Source organism: Notechis scutatus, chromosome 6, assembly GCF_049901735.1.
Source record: "Notechis scutatus isolate UNSWTSFEM ecotype Mainland chromosome 6, rNotScu1.2, whole genome shotgun sequence".
In the NCBI taxonomy this organism is placed as follows: domain Eukaryota; kingdom Metazoa; phylum Chordata; class Lepidosauria; order Squamata; family Elapidae; genus Notechis; species Notechis scutatus.
Genome location: NC_142014.1, coordinates 69,297,498 through 69,306,461, shown reverse-complemented (window position 1 = coordinate 69,306,461; position 8,964 = coordinate 69,297,498). Strand labels below are relative to the sequence as shown.

The 8,964-nt window shown below is 39.7% G+C and overlaps 1 long non-coding RNA gene across 1 annotated transcript in view; it reads right to left on the bottom strand.

The window, feature by feature from the left end:
• Positions 1–4,143: 4,143 nt before the first annotated feature.
• Positions 4,144–8,964, bottom strand: part of LOC148130243 (uncharacterized) — a 32,216-nt gene continuing 27,395 nt past the window's right edge. Inside the window, exons 2-3 of the long non-coding RNA XR_015750162.1 lie at positions 6,946–7,018; positions 4,144–4,231 (exon numbers count right to left, since the gene is read on the bottom strand). This is a non-coding gene — a long non-coding RNA (uncharacterized LOC148130243). The remainder of the gene's footprint in view (positions 4,232–6,945; positions 7,019–8,964) is intronic.

Below are 8,964 nucleotides of genomic sequence, written 5' to 3'. Positions count from 1 at the left end.
ACCGGCAGCCGGAAATAGGATGGGGGGGGGGAGAGGAAAGAACGGTCGTCGCCGGAAGCTCCCTCATCGCGAGGGCTTTTTCCGTCTCGGCTCTATGGTTCCCTTCCGGATCGGGATGCAATTGGTGCAGTGCTTCAATGACGTCGCAAGGAATGTTACCATAGAGACGCCGGGAAGGTCCGGGCTCGTCTCTTTTCTCACTCATGGCCCTTCCTTCTTTGGGCTTCTTCTCCACGTTGGACGTGAGCCCATAAGGGAAATTATTGCCGTATACTTTCTAAATAGTACCCGTTCGATCTGTCCGTTGGCAAATTTTCCTCTCTCAAGGAGGGAAAGGAAGAAAATGCGAAACCAAAGAACACTGCGCTTCTTTCGGGGGATGGTTTTTTTTTTTTTTTTTAAAAAAAGACTGTCTCTTTAAGAGGAGGGCCGTTTCTGGCCCCGCCCCTAGGGGAGAGGCTTGATCTCCCATTGGATACAAGTTTAGTTAATTTTATTTATTTATTTATTTATTTATAATTTAATGTATATCCTGCCCCTGCGACTTTGTATCTAATTTGCATATATATGTTGTATCTAATTTGCATATATATGTATATGTATATGTATACACACATTTAACTATAAATATTTATTAAAGTGACCAACCGTCCTCCTTTAGGGAGGACAGTCCTCCCTCAAAAAGTGTCCTCCTACATGTCCTCCTTTTTGATATTTGAAGACTAATCTGTAAATCTCCATATTTGTTCGATGCCGATCCGATCCGCTGTGTGTGATGTGACGTATTTGACATGACTATTCGTCAAGGCTCGGTACAGTGCGGCGAGATGCGATTATGAGACGCATGCGCTCCACACAGGAGAATTGTTTTGAGAGAGTGTGCCGCACGCAAAAGTGCGCCATGCGCAAGTGGCTTTGTTTTTTTTCTTCAATTTATTTGTGTCCTCCTTTTCATTGTAAAAAAGTTGGTCACCTTATATTTATATACAATATTATTTGTATGTATGTATGTGTGTGTGTGTGTGTGTGTGTGTATGTATGTATGTATGTATGTATGTATGTATGTATGTATGTATGATAAAAGAAACTCTTGAAATCATCAAAAATAAATACCAACCAGCTAAACACCTCATGGAACTAGCAGAACACTGCTTAACCAACTCATATTTCATATACAAAGGACAAAGATACAAGCAAATTGAAGGAGCCCCTATGGGATCACCACTGTTACCCATCATTGCAAACCTGTTCATGGAAGAATTCAAATCCAGAGCCCTGGCTAACGCCACCCACAAACTCAAACTATGGTTAAGATACATCGATGACACATTTGTGATTTGGCCCCATGGAAAAGAAAACAATTTCCTAACACACCTAAACAGCACACACCCCAAAATCAAGTTCACCATGGAAACGGAAACAAACAACTACCATTCCTAGATGTACTAATCTACAAAAAAAAAAAAAAAAACAGATGGCACACTAGGACACACCATATACCAGAAGAAAACACACACCAACTGCTACCTCAACACCCAATCCCACCACCACCCAGCACAGATAAACTCCGTGGCCAAAACACTAATCGCCAGAACCAAACGCCTGGCATATAAGACACACATAAAGACTGAACTATGCACCCTGACTAAAGTACTGACAGCCAACGGCTTCCACAAAAGCAAAATCACCGGCTTGATCCACAAAAACACACTGAGACATAATGGAGACCTAGAAGATGAACAGACCTATGAAACAGCTGTCCTGCCCTACATAAGAGGTACTACAGACAAAATCAGTAAGATACTACACAGGCATCACATCAAGACTGCCTTCAAAACAGACGGAAAAATAGCTGCCATCCTTAGAAACCCCAAAGATAAAATTGATCTGGAAAACCAAGACATATACGAAGTCCCCTGTGCATCATGCCCGGCCACATACATTGGACAGACCAATAGAAGAATAAGTACCCGCCTGGATGAACACAAAAATGCAGTATAAAAGCTGGAACACACTTCCTCACTAGTCCAACACATGAAAGCCACAGGTCATAGCATCAACTTCAATGGCACCAAAACCCTAGCCACTATAGAAAACCCCAGCCACAGAATTATCAGAGAAGCCATAGAGATTGAAAAAAGACCTGAAAGCATGAATAGAAGAGATGATTCCACCAGACTGTCAATTATTTGGAAGCCTGCACTCACAAACAAAAAATCTCCACACCACAAGCCAGGCAAACACCTGGGCACAAACAGATCCCCCCTGATACCTCCAGCTCAAACACACCCCAACCAGGCACCCAGATGAAACCTAGCTTCCTAACAAATGATAGCCGTCCATTTACTCAGAGCCAAGCTGCACTAAAAGCCTCCAATACAGGAACACAATGTTGTCAGCCAACCAAGACAAAAAAAGCCACAAAACAGACAGAAGATATTAGAAACACCAATCAAGCAGAACACAGCAAACTCCAAGACCAATAAACACAGACCAAGACTCCCAACCAATCAGGATGAAGAAAAAACCATTCTGGCACAGCAGTAGGCTAGCCCCAAATTTAAAACTGAAACAACTGTAAAAGTCTGACTCACAGACGAACACAATACAGAAGCCTGATGATGATGGCAGATGAGATTCTGCCGAAACGTTGCTACAACTTTCAAAGCACAACATGTAAGTACCAAACTTGAAAAACTTAAGGAAAAAAATATACGCGCACTCATAACATACAGTATACATATAGTTTGGAATTGCCGTCTTCCTAGGGTTGAGAGAGTCTGACTGTCCCAAAGCCTTGCAGATAACTTTGTAGCTAAAATGGAACTAGAATTCACAGTCTCCCAGTCTGTAGCATGATGCTTTATAGAATAGAATAGAATTCTTTATTGGCCAAGTGTGATTGGACACACAAGGAATTTGTCTTTGGTGCATATGCTCTCAGTGTACATAAAAGAAAAGATACATTCGTCAAGAATCGAGAATCAAGGTATGACACTTGATAATCATAGGGTACAAACAGGCAATCAAATCATACTAGGAAACAGTCAATATAAATTGCAAGGATACAAGCGACAAATTTACAGTCATACAGTCACAAGTGGGAGGGGATGAGCGATAAGAAATGATGAGAAGATTAACAGTAATAGTAGTGCACTACACCAAACTGCTCCTGGAAGTACATGTGTGATCTTAAAGAGGAATCCAGACATTTGAATATAACAGGACTACGACCACCACCTTATTAGGCAAATTACACTGGGGGGGTTTCCTTCAATCCCATGGGGCCTATGGTTGGGCAGAGAGAGTGAATGGTATACAGTCATTCGGGAAATTTCCACTGGTTGAAAGGCTGACTTTCCAGTCCTACTCCAGTGCGTTAAGTCCATCACAATTCTGATTCTCGTATGTGTATTCTTTATTTCTATGAATAGAACAGTGTTCTATTATAGGATTCATAGGATTCATTAAAACTCTTTTCAATTATGCAATGTTAATGTTACAGCCAAAGCAATTTCCGTCCTGATTACAGTAACAACAAAAAGGCAGTTTTCCAGTATTTTAAAGTCATATAACGAATGAAGGCATATACTGAAGTCAAATACTTGAGATCAGCTTCTCCAGTTGTGTTGATTTAGGTCTGTAGACAGTTATCACCCACCCATCTCCTAGAAGAATGAAATATTTTGGGAAATATTAAAAAGGCAGTATAAAATATTTCCCCTAAAAGAGAAATAAAAATCTTAAGGGAGACCGAAACTCAGAGCCCAGCTCCCTGCCCCCAAGCAGATACTAAGCTGAGGCCAGTTTTTAGAAATGCAGATTTGGTAATCCATTATTCCCTGCAGCAAGATCTGAACAAAGGTAGGGTTATCCCTCAGCCACAATAGGAATTGCCCAACAAGCCCGTTCATTGTGTTAGCTAAACTTCAACCAAGCTTAGCTCAAACAAACTTCTAGGATTTGTACATGGCACCATGGGAGTCTGACAATAGCCAATAGAATACATGTTCTTGTACAGGAACAGGAAGCTCAAGTGCAAAGCCCAAGAGAAAGTATAAAAACCTCTCACTCTCAACTCCGTGTGGTCAGCTGCCCAGAATCACGTGCTTAGTCGTTCTGCTTCATCAATAAGTGGATCCTCTTTCCAAACAGTCTCCAGCCTCCATTTTGTCTCTAGTGCCTTTCTCCCTTCTTGGAACTGAAACTGGATATTTCTTTCAACGGGTTCCTAGATTGAATAGACAGTAAATTCAAATTATCATTGTTAAAATTAATAGTTGATTGCACAAAGATTCATTGCGAAATATTGCTTAGTAAGTGATTTCTCTGTATTCTTTATTATTAGATATGTCAGGGCTGCCCAGCTCCAAAAAGACTGAGTGGTTTATAAACCATGAAATATGCATTGAAAAGATTGTTAAAAACATAATAAAACTGCCCAAATAAGACAACAAAAATAACCCCAGGCCTAGGAGCTGACCCATGTCTTAAGGACTTCCAGACTTGCTACAGAATAGGAGCCCTATGTATCATTCAGAAATGCATTTTTTCAGAAATATTTTATCAAAACAAACGATGAATTTGCTGTTATCACAAAAAATATGTATGCTAATTATAGTGATTTCTGCATATTATGTTCTGGTCAGTTGTGAATAAATAGCTGGGGTTTTGTACAGTGGTGGGATTCAATTTTTTTTTACTATTTTTACTTGGTGGGCATGGCAGGGGAAGGATACTGTAAAATCTCCATTACCTCCCCATCCCACTAACCTGCTTTCCAGCTCCGTTCTCCTATGCAGGGCAACAAAAGAAGACCCAGCCAATCAGCTGGGACTCGGGAGGCAGAGAATAGATAGAGGAGGGGCCAGTCAGAGGTGGTATTTGCTGGTTCTCTGAACTACTCAAAATTTCCGCTAATGGTTCTCCAGAACTGGTCAGAACTGGCTGAATCCCACCTCTGGCTTTGTAGTCAAAACAGAAAATTTTCCTGTGGGAACCAAGGACATTTCATCAGGTGGCTGGAAAGAGGAGGAGTAGCATAACCAAGCAACCGGCCAGCACCTCTATTGGACAATGTGACTGATGACTTGGGGGGAAAGGGGAAACTTTCAATTTTTAATTAGGTGAAAACCGTGGGAATTTTCAGTCAGTTTTCACCAGTTATGCCACTATGATGTATCCAATAAATTGTTCTTTATTGGAATCTACCTGCGTTGGAGTTCTGATTTCAATGGGTGCATTACTTGGAACGTTGACATCTACGACAACATTTCATTTTATGAAATAGTTCTATTTATTCAAATTATTATTAGTTTAGGCACTTGTATGTCATCAGAGAAATCCTAATAAACGCAATGAGTATATATAACTTTCAAAGTCTTTATCTTTTTATCCATTTAAAATGTTGACCTTCATACCAGATTTTTGTGCAAGACGGTATTGCAAATATTTTTTGTTTTGTTTGTATATATTTTTTTCGGAATTGTAATTTTCAGAAGCTATTGTCCACTGCCTATTTGTCTGGAAGTAATTAATTGATTGTGATTTATATTTCTGAATAGACGTGAGTGGCAGTCTGCTGTAAGAAATGCATTTAAGTTTTTCTTTCCATTATCACCTATTATTTATTGCGTACACGTGGGAAGCATTTTTATTCCAATACCCTCTTGAGCTTCTTGGCAAATGTAATCTATTTTTGTTGATTTGAAAGGCCACCTCATCTGATTTAATTAAGAGAACTTTTAAAAAATAATTTGAAAGAATCCTGAGTTGATTGTGATGGAAAGATGGTATGGTACAGCCATGATAAAGACAAATAAAATCCAAAGTTACAGAGTTGACTTTGTATAAAACCTTGGAAGAAAGTTGGCTTTGTAGAAAAACTTGGAGCGTGTTCAATGAAATGATATCCATACAGCTTGAACCGCCATGGAAATGTGCAGACAAGCTGTGCTCTTGAGAAGTGTTTTGCTTTATTGTTCCCTGCTCTCAGTTTTTAATTTAATTTTTTTATACAATTGGCCTATAAGTTGCCCTTTATGCAAAGCAAATCCAGTTGATATCCAGTTGGGGAGACATAAACATTCTAATAGTTAAAGGAAAGTCATAAATACCACAAAGACATTGGAAAACCAAAGCTGGCAAAATCCCCTGAGATCAGAGCTATTAACATTGAGCTATGCAGCAAACCCCACATCTATTTAGTTAATTTCTGCCTATTAAAATGATGCTATTACTGCTTAATTTGATAGGATTCCTCTTTGCAATTTTGCAAACAGCTGTCGAGACTTGGATCTAATTTGGCAGAAGAGCGTGCAGCAAATGACTTGATTCTTTAAGAGCTGGACTTGCACTTTGGCTGCAGTCCTATGCTTACTTGGAAATAAGTTCTAGAGTTGGACCACTGAGCAAGGTCTAGAATCCACAGTATAAAAGGCCTCCCAAATTGAGCTCAACATTATTATTTTTTCTCCACTTTCTTCCTAGCACTTCCAAAAGTGCTAGGTTCGATTCTAAGTTTCCTCTGCAGTGCATCCATGCTGATATAAAAGAAAAAGGTAATTCTGGTGGTAAGATGGAGGCAGGGAGAGAAAGAGCATTAAAATAGAGGCTGGTATGTGCAGATAATGTGTAGGATTATCCCAGAATAATCGGTCCAGATTTATACTGGGGAATGATTCATATCCCATTCTATGAAATTATTTACCTCCTTTGGAATTTTCTGAATTTTGCTGACATCTTTGATATTGTGTATTAGAGCCCCATCATCCTCTTTTAATGACCCCATAATCCCTTGCATGGTGGAGTTTGGGCAAATGAATGGAGCTGACTGTTTACTGGCTGGATGCCCTTCCTGTCACCAATGCGGAGTTTTGTTCAGCAGACATATTCTCATTATGCCCAGAGAGAGAAATATCTGCCTCTACCTAGGATCAAACTCACATTCTCCTGATTATGAGGCGAGAGCTCCACCTCTAGGCCGCCACACCACTCGTCTTAGAGCTTCACGTGGGATCTGTTAATATACAAAGAGAAGCTAAGTACAGTAAATAAAGAAGAGAGCCAGTCTGGTGTAATAAAATTAAGGCGATAGGCTAGAAACCATGAGACAGCTTGGTGATCTTCATCCAGCCATTCCCTCTCAGGCCTTTCGAAGAAGGCAATGGCAAACCACTTCTGAAAATCTTGCCAAGAAAATTATAAGGATTTGTTGCAAGCAGTTACCAGGACTCACTGAAAGGTGCACTCACGCACATACACATTCACGGGGGAATAAAGAACGCTAAAGCTTGCCTTGTTTTATTCAACATCTTATGTACCAGAGTGAAAAAGGAATCACCTCTTTAATTTCAGTAACTGAATTATCTTTAGCAGCAATAACTGTTATCAACCACTTCCTATAAAATAATCAGCTTCTCATATCACTGTGGGAGAAGTTTGGTCAATTTTCTACTGCAATATAGTTCGAATCATTAATATTTCGTGCTAGTATGAATTGCTTGTTTAGATCCTACTTTAGGTCTGGATTTTGAGTAGACGATTCTAAAACAATGTGTCATAGTTCCGAGTAATAGGCCCAATCAATTCAGGACTCGGGCTATGGTTTTTCTCAAAGATCCATTTTATTGGGTACCTTATATCGGCACGTTCAAATGTGAAACCAACTCTGAATAAGCCCTGCGCTTTGGTACAATTAAAGAATAGATATTGTCCACCCCCCTTTGTGTCACAGGTCACGTTAACCAACCAAACAGGCGATGAACTTCTCATCTCTCCCTATTGCCATTGCTAGGGTACTTTGAGCTGACCTTGGTTCTCATGAGCCTTATTGCTGTTAAGTCTGGCACTGTAGAAAAAAACATTCTAAATTCTTCAAATCCCCCTCCACCCCATAGAAACGAAGCAAAGTATGGCTTCAGCTAGAGTGGTTTTGAGAGTTGACACAATGAGCTTTCTCTTCTTCATCAGGTCTCTTATATACTTGCTTGATGCTTGAGATCGCTGTCTTATTCCATTATCTATTTGCTCTTAGCTTCAGCTGATAAAAGCATGGCCGGATGTTGTTTTGTAGAATTCTGATATAATGCAGAATTCATGCATCCTTCAATGATGAATCTAAGACACTAAGATTCTGGGTATCCTCAAACAATACACAACTATCTTAATACTAATCATTTGATGTAAGGTTTTTGTTGTGTTGGTTTCCTCCAGAAATAGCATACTCACATAGCCCTAAAAATTCTACTTCTGTCTAATATGATATTTCATTCAGGCACAACATTTGGGAGAGAAGGGCAGCAAAAACACTGTGAAATGATAAAATTTATGACTTTCAATCATATTCAGCTCTTCCCAGTCCAGTCCTTTTAATCCCATGGGGAATTGTCAAGGGATTTCTTGGCCATGGCCCTGGAACTTAACAAAGGTCATCCTACAGCAGGTCCATCATGTGGATTCACACCTCGGCCTATTTAAAAGTAGGGCTACCTCTTGCCACCTCTGGCCAATTCATTTAAATAGTTTGTGTTAAGCCTGGATTCCCCAACGGGTGTTAAGGAAAACAAACTAAACAGAACATGCAGCGAAGTCAGATAGGCAGACAGGTAAATATGTGAGATAAGTTTTCTAGTTAACACGCAGTAAAAATACAGATACGCTTGTGCTATCAAAAATATAGTTTATTCCATTTAAGAATTATAGCATAGTCAAAATAAACGGTCCATTAGTCATATATCAATTTCAGTCTATTTACTCTATTGGCAAAGTCCGTGTTGAATAGCCAATGTCAGTTCACTTACAGTAAATCAGTCCAATCTTTATCTTCTCTCCGTTGAGAAAAATCAACACTCCTTTTTCTCTCCCCGTTCCAGCAAGAACGCAGTCATCAATCCATCCAGTAATTAGGGATCAGTAAGCCAGAGAGAGCGAGCTGCTATTGCCTCGCTTCTTATATAGTGCTTT